The sequence below is a fragment of the Notamacropus eugenii genome, chromosome 5 (assembly GCF_028372415.1).
Source record: "Notamacropus eugenii isolate mMacEug1 chromosome 5, mMacEug1.pri_v2, whole genome shotgun sequence".
In the NCBI taxonomy this organism is placed as follows: Eukaryota; Metazoa; Chordata; class Mammalia; order Diprotodontia; family Macropodidae; genus Notamacropus; species Notamacropus eugenii.
The window spans coordinates 15,223,917-15,238,676 of record NC_092876.1 but is presented as its reverse complement, the minus strand read 5'-3'; the positions used below and the strand labels follow the sequence as shown (position 1 = coordinate 15,238,676).

General features: G+C 38.5%; 1 long non-coding RNA gene across 1 annotated transcript; it reads left to right on the top strand.

The window, feature by feature from the left end:
- Positions 1–9,927: 9,927 nt before the first annotated feature.
- LOC140503502 (uncharacterized) lies at positions 9,928–14,203 on the top strand. Its single transcript, XR_011966812.1, has 3 exons — positions 9,928–10,923; positions 11,195–11,306; positions 13,523–14,203. It is a non-coding gene; the product is annotated as an uncharacterized lncRNA (long non-coding RNA).
- Positions 14,204–14,760: the final 557 nt, after the last annotated feature.

Genomic DNA, 14,760 nt, shown 5'->3' with positions numbered 1-14,760 from the left:
AGAAATGCTAACTTCTGCAATAAGTGAAGAAAAAGAAATTGAAGGAATTTGATTAAGCAATGGAGAAACAAAGCTATCACTCTTTAGAGATGATAGGATGGCATACCTAGGGAATCCTAAAAAATCAGCTAAAAAATCTATTTGAAATTATTAACAGCTTTAGCGAAGTTACAGGACATAAAATAAATCCACTTAAATCATCAGCATGTTTATGTATTTCTAAGAAAGCCCAGCAGCTTGTGACAGAGGGTGAAATTGCATTTAATATTTAGTCTGTATTGAATTGCTTGCCTTCTCAGTGGGGCTGGAGAGGGAAGGGGGAGGGAAAGAAGTTGGAATTCAAAGAATATTGAGAATTTTTATTGCATGTAATCGAGAAGTAAGAAATACAGGAAATGGTGTATAGAAATTTATCTTGCCCTACAAGAAAAGAGAGAAGATGGGGATAAGGGAAGGGTGAGGTGTGATAGAAGGGAGGATAGGTTGAGGGAAAGAGTAATCAGAATGCAAGGTATTAGGAAGTGGGGGGAGGGGAGTGATGGGGAGAAAAATTGGACATGTTACAAAGTGAGATAAAAGCAATTAGTATTAAAACAAGTGACTGATTTAATTACTGAGAATAAATCAATGACATCTTTAGTTTGGGGGAAAGAATTTTAGTCTAAATTTCCTAGAGGAAGGTAACCTCGGGTAAAATTTGGCATTCATGGAAAAGTTAAGGTTTTAATGGTAAATTTGATATTATGATTGCTATTTAATCAGGAGCTAGAACACGTATAGAAAGGCATGTAAGCCACTTACGACTTGCCTCAAAAGATGTTGCTTAGCCAAAGTGAAATTTTAATCACATTTGAAACCTGGTTATTGGAACTTGTCACTCTTAGATACTATGGGACTTTTAATGACTGTTCTTCTGAGTCTAACTCCAGATATGGATAGCAAGAAAGGCAATCTGAGCCTCCAATCCATGATGCCAGTAAGCTGGTGAGATGCTGGTATGAACTGCAAAAGGTGATTTCATGGGAAGGATAGGAGAGCGGCTTTTCAGCCTGGGGTGAGGTAGGATTCCCCTGACTCAGTTTCCCCACTGACACTTGGCAGACTTTAAGCCTGACTGAATGCAAGTGGACAATCTAATCCTGCCTGTAACTGACATGAAGTTGGGGAGATATTGTATCCCTGCAATGTTCCTGCTCTTGCTGGCAATTTCCTATAGTCAAAAGGTTTGTAAGCTTAATACCAGATCTATTAAATTATAGATTATTGGTAAGGGAACATCCGAGGTTAAGTCCAAAATTAAGCTACTAGGCCTAGGACTTTAGACCAGCAACAATAAGTTAGGATCCTTTAATTCTTAGCAATACTGTGGAGACAATTAGGTCAAGAGCTTGTGAAGTTAGCAACATAAATATTATTTGTGTCTCAGTTGTTTAATGTTTAAAAAAATTTATTTTGTGGTCCATATTGTAAATGTTTTAAAAAGAAGCATCACCTGACCAAAAGTTTGAATTGGTTTATCTGTTATAAACCGTGTTGAAAATGAATAATAAAATTTAAAAAAAAAAGAATGTCAACGGGATTAATGAATAAGGTAATGAAAGAATATGGGTGAATGAGATTGAATATGTTGCAAAACTGTGGAGGTTAGAAGGCACTAGATTACAAAAGGGGTTTAAAAGCCAAAAACTATTTTACATTTGATTCATGAGGCAATAGCAGTCATTGGGGTTTATTTAATTGGAGAATGACAAGATTAGACCTGCACTTTAGATTGTTCATTTCAACAGATAAGTGGAGGATGGGAAGAAGCAGTGGGAAAATTGGGCAGAGAGGATAGAAGTAGGCAGAAGCCTATTACATTAGTCCAGGAATAACATGATAAGGACCTGAACCAGGACAGTCCAGTGTTAGATGAAAGAAGCAGATATTTTTAAATATCCTTTTAGAAAGGAAATGTCCAAAGAACTTGGCAAAAACTTGAATATGGGTGCAGGAGAGACTCCTTGTGTTGTGCAGCATTCTAGTTTTTATTCATTACTAAGAATTCAAGCTCTAGAATTTTTACAGATAATATAGAACTGATCAAGCAAAGGTTTCTTTATTCTTCTACTTTCTATTATTTTTTGAAATAGAAAATGGAGTTTTTCAAAAGCTTTTTTTCCTGTTTGTTTATAATTAAGTGATTATGTTATCTGTAGGTTTTCTAATATTGAAGGAATATTGAATTCTAGGTATAGCCCTCAAGCTGGTCACATGTATAAGTTTTAAAGTATGTGGCTAAAAACTCTTTGCTGATATTTTATCCAGTACTATTCACTGATACTCAATAAAGTTATTGATCTAACAGTTTTCTGTCTTTGAATTAGGTCTCTCAAATTTCAAGATCAAAATGACAATTTATCTCTTCGTAGGAATTGTATACCATACCATATTTCTCTGTTTATGCAAATGATTTATACAAAAAAAAATAATTTTTTTTGAAAGGTTTGAGAATTCCAACATAAATCCCTTTGAATCCAGGGAATTTTAGTCAAGGATAACATTTCTGACTTTATTCACTAGTCTTTTCTTGTGTAAATTCTCTATTTTATTTTCTGGTAATCAGGGTATTTAATATATTTGGAAATAATTGCTATTGTACTCATTATCATTTGACTAGGAATATAACTAGGAAAAGTGTTTCTAATAATTTCATTTATTTTTTTTCAGTTTTTCTAAATTGTCAACTAACTCTTGACTATGCTCATTCTTCATTCTGTTCTCTTCTCTATGTTATTTTTTGCCTTTCATTTTTTCCTAACCTATGTTGTTACCTCCCATTTTCAAAAATCTTGCCGTGCACCACCAACTCCAAGCTTGTCAATTCTTAACATCAATGTGTATAGTAAGTTCTGATGCTTCTTCCTAATCTAATTCAGTTGCATTTTATCTTGCTATTTCAGTCATTTTTTTATTGATTAGATTTTCTACTGTCTTCTCATTAGTCACTTTGGCTCACAATATATTGATTTTATAATTCTTTTCAAAGCTTTAAGTTTTTAAAGACTTTAATTGTATTTATCATTTCTATAGATTATTTTGTGTCCAGTTTATCCATTTATTTTCTAATTTTAATGCCTCTTTTATAATTATTTTTTCTAATTTCTATGAATTCTAATTTCTATGACTATTTAACTAATTTTTCTTCTTTGGTTAACATATGCATGCAAAAATATGTTGTTTCTCATGCAGACTACTTTAACTGGATCCTAGAAAACTGATATTTATTCATCACTATCTTTCATGTAATGATTATTTCTTTGATTTACTCTTTGATCTCTTTATTCTTTAGGATTTCATGGTTAATTATTTACTTGGGCATATTTCCTTTGTCTGTAGTTTCTGAACCTATTGCTGTTGAGTAATTTTTTCAATTGTATCCGAACCTTTGTGACCCCTTTTGGAATTTTCTAGGCAAAAAGACTGAAGTGGTTTTCTATTTCCACCTCCATCTCATTTTATAGATGAAGAAACTGAAACAAATGAGATTAATTGCCTTGCCTACACGGCTAGGTAGTGCAGAGACCACATTTGAACTCAGGAAAATGTGTCTTCCTGACTCTAAACCAAGCAGTTTAGGTACTTTGCCATCTAGTTTCCCTCCTGAATAAATGACTATTTATCATTGTTATGGTCTGGAATGTATATACTTGATACTTCTATGTTTTATTAATTAATTTTAGCATCCCTGGGAATTAATACATATTCATTTTTTGTAGAAGGTCCATGATATGCATATTCCTCAGAAGTAGAATTTAGTCAATAGAAGTATTTTATCTCTCATACTTCCAGGATTTTTTTTCCATTTCTATATTGTCTCTTTCTTTTAACTTTCTTTGTGACTTATAAAAGACTGAGACAGGATTCTTGAAATCCTTATAATTTTAGCATTACTATATATTACAGTAGATCATTTGGCACTTCCTTTGTGAATTTAGATGCTGAGGCACTTGAATGATATAATTTTGATATCTGTATGGATTTTTTGTCTAAGACTTTATTTCAGCATAATGAATATTCTTTGTTTATTCCTTTTCAGTTTCTTGCTTTGTCTGATAGCAAAACTGCAGTTCTGACTTTGTGGAATTCATCTCTCTCTCTCTCTCTCTCTCTCTCTCTCTCTCTCTCTCTCTCTCTCTCTCTCTCCCCTCTCCCTCTTTCTCTGTCTCTCTCTCTCAGTATGTGTCTTTTATGTGTTTCATATGTGATTCATATACAACAGATAGTGTGTATTGCCATTTTATTAAATTTATCTCTTTTCCCTATTATTTTTGGACTGTTAAGTATACTCACGTTAAAAAATGTGAAACCTAAGGTTATATTACTTCATCTTTAATGTTGGCTTTCCAAAAAAATGGATTTTTCCTTTTTCGACTGTAATTTCAAAACTCTATCTCTGCTGTTAATTCTGCTTATTCTATTTGAATGAAGTCTTTTTTTTTCCACTTTATACTATTCTTTCACGTTAACATCCACCCCACTGCTATTTCTTACTACTTTTTCTGGTTCTGGAGTTTTCCTTGTCACTTCCTTTGTCTTAATTGTTCTAAACTGGTTATTTAATTCTTCCCATTCTTTTCTCCAAGCGAAGTAATTAAGAAATAATCCCTGTATTTTTTTCTACTTTCTTCTACTTCAACTTCTGTTCTGTTTTTAAAATTTCATTGTCTGTACATTTTTTTCTTAAAAAATAAGGATAAATTTCCCCCATCTTCTTCATAATTCAATAATCATTTTTCTGTCATTTTGTCTTGGACACATAACCACATAATACCCCAATTTGGATTTTTTTTTTATTTAGTAGTGTGCCTAGAACACTAGTGAATGTTGGCAATAATCAATAGCGGTCAAGGAGACACACTCAAGAAAGATAGCATCAAAGATACCAACAGAAATGATAGGACAGACCTAGAGGGGCCTGCTTGAGTAATCTTTAAAGGGGAAAAATGGTCCTGAAACCAGGACATTTACTCTTTTTGATATATGGGCTCTCTAATCTTGGCCCTAATTTCTACTGGAGTCTGCTTCTCTTTTTCTTTTTTCACATTAAAGTTGTCATTAGTTTTATGAGAAGATGCTCTAGGAAGAAGCACCAAAGGCATACAGAAAAAAGGATAAGGAAGTAAAAGTATAAAATGTTAATTAACATTTATTTTAAAAATAATGATACCATTGTTTCCAATCTTTTATTATCCAGGATAAATACAACCAATTCTTTTAACCTATCTTCATATGGCAGACTTCCAGTTTTTAATACTGAATATATCTTAAATTCACTGGAACACACTTTTATCATCTCTAAAATGAGGAATTGAACTAGATCACCACTGAACTTCTTCAATCAGGAGACCTCTGATATATGATGCTAGGATCCAGTCAGATCATCCTACTCTGGATTCTTTCCAGTTTATCCATGATCTTCTGACAGGATCACATTTACTGTTAGACACAATTCTCTGAATGTGGCCTGACTTGGACATTTTACAATAACAGCACAATCACAACCTATGTTCTTAACAACACTTCTCTAAATATAGGTGATGATCTCAGAAGTGTTTGAGGTTGCTGTTTCACCACATTGTTTACATCTGTTTCTTTTCAGGCACTGAAACAACCAGATCATTAGAGGAAAAAATTGAGCATGATAATTCCATTATACTGATATACCTGCATATATATGCATATATCTAGATTGAGAGATATAGATAGATAGATATGTGTGCTTGTGCTTGTGCATATATGTGCATGTGTGTATATGTGTAAGCAGATACGTACATATACAATTGCTGGGATTATCTGTTATATCTTTAATATACTCCTCCCCCCATTGCCTCACAAGTTCTTGGTGTTCTTTTAAGAAACTATTAACACATTACCTTCAACTTAATGTCCTTACTGATTCCATGACTGATAGTGCCTTATCTTTCACATGAATATGTATCTACCCACATGCATATATATATATATTTTTATTTTGATACTCTATGTATTTATTCTGCATAAACATCCACCTCTGTACCCACTATCTCACCTGAAGGAAAGGAAACTCCCTGAGAACCATTCTGACTTTGAATCCTCAGTCGTTACCCTAGAGGGTACCCTAATTGTTAACAATTAATAGATGTTTATAATTGGTTGTACATTAGCCAGGACCAGTGACCATCTGATTTGACATCGCACTTCTGCTAAACTCAGTTTTCCATCCACAGTAAATGTAATTTACTCAATCTCACTTTTTTTCTCAAGTGAAGGGCTGCCTACCAACTACTCAGAGACTCCACTCAAGATTCTGAGCCATGAGCTACCCAAGTAAAAGCTTATGTTTCAGATCACCAGACTCTCTTCTATCAGGCTCATCTATTTCAACTTAGTTCCCTCCTATGTCCCAGCCCACCAGCCTCTGCTCTTCCCTTATGCCTTCTGGAACTGCTTTTCTATCATTAACAAACTTTCATTCAAGATAGGATTCTGTCTCCCACCCAAAAATCATTATGCATAAACATTTGGTATTGACATATATACTTAAGTATATTTTCGTCCTCATCAATAGAGTGTAGCTCCCTGTGGACAGCTGCATTTATTTTGTCTTTGCATTCTTGCACCTAGGAAAGGGCAGGACTCACAACAGAAGCATAAGGAATGATCATTGAGTTCAAACTTCATCTTTTCTAGGTGGGAGGCTGCCTGCCTGAGGGGGCTCTGTGACAGGAAGTACAGAGTGATGATGAGCAAGCTGTCCAGAACTGGCAGTTGTGGCCATGTTCCGGGCTGGTGGAGTCAGAATTCATGCTCAGGAATGTGGAGAACTCCAGAGATGGGAGAAGCTACCACTATGGGAAGGTGCCCTTGTGGTCAGAACTCAGTGAATCCCTGGGCCTGGCGGCAACAGGTGAGGGGATGTCGACCTACAAACATTCTTGGTGGGGAGGAGGCCAGTCAGAGAGATGAGATGGGAGGTTTGACAGAGGGGTTAAACCTAGGTCCCAGTTGGTCTAGTGTGGACAAGTACTGCACCTTCTATGAACCTCAGTTTCCTTTTCCGTTGCATGAATTATGGGCTGAATTATCTAATGATGTCATTTAAGCCCAAACCCCTATGGTCCCTGAGGAATGCAAGGATAGTTATTTCTCCAAACCTTTGGAGCTCTCCCATCATTAAACAGGAGCTTCCTGATAGGTGGGTGATGAATGGGAACTAGAAAATCAGAAAAACATTTAATTCCTCACTGAGGTACCCAGAGGGAGCCCTTCTCTGCCAACCTGTGCCCACCCTGGGACACACACAGCTCTGCTAGCCCAGCTGTGACTTCACTGAGGGGTGGGGAGTGGGTTGTAAGCCAAGTTCCTGGCACTAAGTGACATTGTAGGGCAGTGGGTAGGGCTCTGGACTTAATCAGGGTGCCTGTCTAATCCCCCACACATAAGGTTTGATTTAGGAAAGGGCTTTGAAAACCTCAGAATTTAAGAGAAAGTTCTGAATTTGTCAGTGAAGATTTATGAGAATCCGGTCTGGGCCCAGTGAGTTCAGCCTGTCAGGGCAGATGTGCTCTCCTTGGATGAGGTGAGAAGAGAGCAGGTAGGGAGGGTGACCTCCTCTGCCAATAACCCTTTTCCTCCCATCAGTCCATACTCTGAATCTTGCTGGTCCCAGGGAGTGAAGTAATCAAGCCAGGAACACCCCTACAGGATTGGACAAAGGGGCCTGGCCAGGGACCATGAGCCCACCTTCCCCCTTCTCAGCTTTGTTGCAGGGAATGATTTGAGGGGGTTAAGGGGAGAGATAAGGTTCCTAACTTTCTTCCTTCCTCCTTTCAAAGGAACCCTTCCCAAACCCTTCATTACAGCTTCAGATAACTCCAAAATATTCCAGGAGGCAACAGTGACCATCTAATGTGATACATCACCACAGGCACCCCCTTTGAACTACAGTTTTGCCCTCCTGGAGGCAAAGAGTCTATAGCCTTGCAGTGATAGAGAACTGCAGGAACCTGGGCTATTTTCTCACTTGTCTGTGAGGGCCGATGACCCTGGGAGCTACAGCTTTATTTTCTAGAACACAACCCACCAAAGAGTGTCCCATCCCAGCATCATCCTGGAGCTCACTATGCTTGGTGACTGGAGATGGGAGTCCCCCAAATTCTGATTCCATCCTCCCACATAGGAGCCAAAAGAGCTATGAGGACAGCACAAAATTCAGGGAATTCTGAAGGGGTGGTTTGGGCGGAGGCTGGAAGAGACCATGGGATCCCCTCCTGTTCTATATGGACACAGTTTTGGGCCCCAAGATAATGGGTGTTTTCCCAGTCAAATATAAGAAAGTTAGAAGAGATGAAAGATTACTTTTTCTGATTAATTAATGGGTTAAGGGAGGGGGCCTTGAATGGTTAATTTAATGCTGATATTTGGTGTCTCTCTTCTCCCTCAGACCACTCCCCAGGGTCAGATTTTAGACCGAACCTGGTCTGGTGGTGGCCCCAAGGGAAAGCATCACTTTCTGGTGCTCATGCCTAAGCTGTCTTCCTTTGAAGAGGTGACTCACTGTGTGGAAGGCTCAGATCCAGAATCCCTTATTGCAGCAGGCCTCACCAGTTCTATGGACTGACTTCTTCCTCCCATCTATGAGACCCAAAGATACTGGGAGATACAACTGTACTTGCATGGAGCAAAAAGCATCTACTAGATAATCAGAGCCCACTAAGGCCATGGAGCTGTTGTTGACAGGTAAGGAAGGTGTGGACCCCAGAATAACTTTGAGGATGATCTCTCTGCTTTCTTCCCAAACAGAGGCCTCATAGAGAAAAGACCAGATCTGTCCTGGGGCCTGGAAGGACTCAGGAGTCTTAGAAGACATGAGGCATTTCTATTGTGATCTAGAATCTGGGGAAGAAAGGTGATGGTGGGGATTAAGTTGGGGGTGAAGAGAAGAGTCACAGAGACCCAGAGCTGAAAGGGGCCTTGGAAGTTCCTGAAGCTAAATACTCCCACTACCAATGAGCAAAGTGAGGTCCATAGAGAGGGAAGAACTTGTCCATGGTCACACAACAAGTAAGTGCTGAGCCTGGAAATGAACCTACTCCAAGACCATGATCCTCATAAGCCTGATTTTAGCTTGAGCCCTGAGCCTGTCTGTGATAGACCAGATGAAAAGTGAGGGTTGTGATCTTCCCTCCCATGACTAAAATGCAAGAGACTATAGATTGGATGAACTCCCTCAAATGTGAAAGATCCTTAGATTCCTAGGTACTTACAGCTACAATTGTATGAACAAACTTCTAGTCAAACCCTCATTTACAGAGGAGATAACTGAGGCTCAGACAGGGCCAGTGAATAGGTCAAGGTCAAACAGGATTTCAGGGGCAGAGCATGCCTTGATCCAGGTGTCCTGATTTACACCACCTTGTTCTCCCACAGAAGAAGCCTTCCCTCTCAGCCCTCTCAGTCCTTGTGGTGGAGCCTGGGATGCATGTGATGCTTCAGTGCTGACAGTCCCCTCAGGCATTCCTCAGTTCAGTGACCTTCACTCTGCTGAAGGTAGACCCCTTAGCCTTTGCCGAATCAGAACCCAGTTGGGAGTAAAGCTGACTTTCCCCTCCTGTCTGGGGCCCAGCATGCTGGCAAATACACCTGTGTCTCCCATGAGAGGATGTCTCCAGACCAGGTGTCTGAACCAACGAGGTCCTAGAGAACGGAATGACAGGTGAGCTTTTATCTAGGTTCCAGGAAATGAAGTAGAAAATTGAAAGTCAAGATTAAGAGATATCCAAGGAAGTCTGAAAAGGCACATTGGTGGGAGGGGCTTTTTGAAGCATCTTGAGGTAGAGGTTGGGATAAAGGCTGTTTGTACCTATGGAAGGGAAAAGAAAAAGTGGAAGAGTGAGTCAGCTTAGATGATAGTTATACTGGCAAATTAAATGGGAAGATCTTTCCTATTCATTATTAGACTCATGTGACCTGCTTAACTCACTTGGAAGCCTAAGGCACATGTGGTGGGAGGAGCATGCTGAACAGGTAGAACAGGAAGGGTGGTACAGAACCAGGAATCTTCCTGCCTACCATGTCACCCTGAGACCCCAGAGGGAGAGTGTAAATGATCTGGGCAAGAAGAGGGCATAATCCTGGGGCAGGGAGATAGCAGGTAAACGAGATTTCTGGTACTAGAAGCTAGGAGAATGATGAAAGCTTCTGTCCTCCTCAGATACAGCAGTGCCCAAGGAGAGACTAAGGGAACCGTTGATGAGTTAGCCCCATCCTGTCCTTCCCCTGGACGAGCCTGTTTCATCCTTGACCCCAACTTTCCCAATAGACTTTAAACCCAGGGTTAGATCACTTCTTAATCATTTACCTATTCTTTCTTCTGCTCCCTAAGAGAATACATCTGAACTGGACATTCCTGAAATTATTGTTTATTTTTTTAATATTTCAATAACTACTTCCATACGATTTATTTTCTTTTAATCTCAGGGAGTTCATTTCATGTAATTAAAGGAATGATTCTGAGAAGGCATCCATAGCTTTTAACGGACAGGCTGTCAAAGAATTCACAACACACCAATAGATTAAGAACTCCTGCTCCAAAGTCACTCATTTCCTCTTAATCTTGTATTTTCCTTCAGGTTCCCATTCCTGAAGGCCCCTAGGGAGTGATCTATATTCAGCTAAACAAAAGAACCTTGAAGAAGAGGAAAACCAGCTCTAAGAAGACATTCAGAGAGCCCACCCTCCATGCCACTGTGACTTTGAACTAATGGCTTGGGCACCTTTCCCACAAGAATTCTCTCCCTTCTCTTCTCCCATCTCCTCTCCTCTCTCACAGTCACATATTCCCTGTGTTCTCATCACTGAGGAGCCATGATGGCTATTAGCAATACCCCCTGGGATCTAGAGGTAGGTAAACCAAGTTCTTCAGTCTACAATGATGAGACACATACACATACATACAAAAGAGAAGGAAAGTCTCAGAGAAGTCAATAGTAGCCATGGGGACCAGGAAGGACTTTCTTTACTAGATGAGATTGGAGCTGAGTTTTAAAGGAAACCAGGAAAACTAGGGAAGGAAGGATTATAAAGTACATATGAGGAGAGTTACCATGGAGGTGTGGAGTTAGTAGATGATTGGGTGCCAGGAAAAAAATCAACTGGAATAGCTGTCTTACAGGGTGAATGGAGGGAAATCAAGTGCAAGAAGAATGGAAAAGGAGGAAGTCACTGGGACTCACCACCTCACTGCCATCTTTCACTGATCCCTCAATGTCACTCCAAGTATCCAGGTTGGTGTCAAGTCCTGTGTTTTCCATCATCATACCATCCTTGTATATGCCTCCTTCTCTCCAACAACACAGTGACTACCCTGGGGCTCACCTCTCACCCGGTCTGTTGCAATGGCCTCCTGTTTCGTCTGCCTGCCACCTCTCTCCCACTCCACTTCATCTTTCACTCAGCCATCAAACTGATGTTTCTATGCAGCAGATCTGACTATTTCACTCCCTAGTTAATAAACTCCTTTTATCCCTATCTGCTGTTGGATTAAAAATAAAATCCTTTCTCATTTGAAGCTCCTCCCTAACCATCTTCATGACTTTTCAAAACTTCTTATACCTTATGTTTTCTCAGATACTCTTGGTGGCCAAGACAACCAATGTACCAAACAAGTTGCTCAAATCCAACCAGGTATTCCCATGATCACCTCTCATCTGTTCAACTCATATTCATATTGTCAGTGTTGACTACCATGGATTATACAGAGTAAGTGCTCAAAAGATTTTTGCAGAATTTCATTGGTGACAATCTTTGTTGTACCATGTCCAGACAGTCCTTGAAAACAAATTTGACATCAGAAGGAACTTGTATTTATCCTCTAGCCTGATCATGACAGGCTTGGGATTAGATCCCAAGATTAGGTCTCTTGGGAGTGCTTTTGGAAATTGAGTTAAATTGAAATGAAAGATTAGAGACTCACAAAAAAGAAGGAGTCTCTTAGAGTAGAGGCTAGATGGAGAAGTCAGGAAGGGACCAAGGAAAGATGGGGCACAGATTGAAAATCTCTCAAGTTTTCCCCTGTTCTTGTAAAAAGATGGGCAGATTGGTAAGAATCATATCTGCTGCTTAGATGTTTTAATATGCTTTTCTACTGGCCACTAGGTAGCTGCCCTTGTGCACAGTTGCTTATATGTGTATACACACACACACACATATACATATATATGTGTATATAGATATGTATGTATGTATTTACTGTTTTCAAGGTAAGATTCTTTGTATTTTTCTAATTATATTTATTTAAGCATAAACCAAAAACTCCAAGCATTTTCACATGCGAAATGGAACATAAAAGCAGAGACTGAGAATTTCCATCTCTCTCTCTCTCTCTCACAAACACACACACACACACACACACACACACACATGCACACACATAGACACATAACTTCCAAGTGTTTTAAAAACCATCCTGCTGCATACTTCCTTTTACATTTTCTTCTCTTCTCTGTATTTTTTAAATATATGTAAATGCTTCCTCTTTTTTGGCATTGCTATTTTCAACACTGCCCAAAGTAAAAAAAAAAAAAGATTCCCAAATTAAAAAAGAACACAGATACTTACAATAAATAAGCAAAATAAAATTAATCCAGATGTTTCTGTCAAAAATATGTTTCTGTTTTTTGTGTTTATTACTTTCAGTCAAGGGTTGGACACTATCCTTCACCAGACGTCTTTGAAGGCATGGTTGCTGTTTACATTTTTCACAGTTCTTACATCTTTCAATATTGTTTTTTTTTTCCTTATGGCTTTCAAATTATTGTCCCTTCTATATTATTATTGGGCTTGCATTATGTAGTAGCATATTGCTCCTGGTTATGGTCCCTTAAGTCTTCATCAGTTCATATTACCCAACGGTTTCTGAAATCTTCCCATTTGCAGTTTCACATAATGCAACATCACCCCTTCATTTTCATTTTCTGCTAGTGCAGGTGTTTCATAATTATTTAAAGGACAAAAGAGGACACCCAGTTAGATTTTTGGACTATTCCCTCCTTTTCATTTCTTCTTCAAGAGAGATTTACTAATGCATATTCCTTCCTTCCTATTATCCTCCAGGTTAACACATTCCACCCGATTTCCTACTTGTTTCTTTATTGAGTTTGACATATTTCTGCACCACGTTACGTATGTATGTATGCATTTAACTCTTTTCAGCACATTTCATATAAAGGTGAGGTTCAGACGATGCCCACTCCTTCACTACATCCTACTAGTTTCTTCACTCTTCTCCCTTTGACACCAAATGTGAGGAATACCCTCCCTTCCTCACATCTATAGTAAAGTATTGTTTCTAGCCTTCCTAGTTTTCAGCCTCTTAAAATGACTAAGACAATCTTCATTCAAATCCTGAGATTTCTTATTAAACTCTGTATGTAGCATCTGACGATATTAAACTTCTGAAGGGGAACATGTTTCTTTCCTCTCTGTTCAAACGTCAGCAAAGGCAGACTCAAGATTGCAGAGTGAGTGCTAGCAACTTTGCATCAGCTCCGCCAAAACCTCCACAATGACCAAGAAAATGTGTCAAACCAAATTCTGAGAAGCAAAACCAAGAAAAAGTCACACAGAGTCATTTTTTCCAACACAGGAAGCATGAAATGTTAGTACCTGACCATCATACAGCACCTTTAAATTCCTAAAATAAATTTGACCTTCCAGATTTCTCTGGACATTTGCTTTTTTTTTTTTTTTGCTACTGAATTGTTGCTGCTTTTTTATTGTTATTATTCATTTTAATCTATCAGAAATACTTGCAAGTTCTCTTTCCTTTTAAAACCTCCATTATTTTTCCTTTATTAGCATATACTCAGCTTTGCAGTGTAAATACTGTGTTTTAAAGTCATACCTTTTTTGAATATTTTATTCAAAAATCTACACTTATTTAGTGTAGAAGCTTCTAAGTCTTTTGTGATCCTGACAGATTCCTTGACATTTGAAGATCCCCTTCCACAGGTTTTCTGCATTGTTTTTCTTCAACATGAGAGATCTGGAGTTTGGGGTATGTAATTCCTCTGACTTTTCCTTTGATGGTCTCTTTCTGAAATGACTGATGTATTCTTGTGATATTCCCTTTGCCCTCTGGTTCTAATAGAAGTGGATCATTTTTATGATTCCTTGAAATACAGTGTACCTGGGGATTTTTTTGGTCATCAATTTCAAGAAGTCCAGATATCCTTAAAGTATCTCTTCTTGACTTTTAGTCTACATATGTTGTTCTACATGTCAGATATTCTATTATCACTCTTTTTATTTCAAATTTCTTGCTATATCATGGAATCTTTGATTCCTATTGCATACATTTTAGCATGATTTTCTTAAGACATCCAAATTTTCCTCTGAGCTTTTGCTTACCATTGCTAAAAACTGATTTTCTTTGGTGATCTCTACTACTGTTACACACACAACACACACATAAATATACATATATGTTTATGGTATGTTTATATATGTAATATGGTATGCATATAGGGTTATGTGGGGGGGGTGGAGGTGTGTGTAATATTGGTTGGATGTGGGTGGGTAGGTAGCTTTTTTGGTTTGCTATTCTCTGCTCTATGAGTTTCTGACCAAGAGGCCCCCAATCAAGGCCAATCATTGTGTTTTCTTGCACTTGTGGGTGAGGTCAGGTGAGGTGATCAGCCCTGCTTAGTATCATGCAGGGTCCTTGACATTTCTTCATTA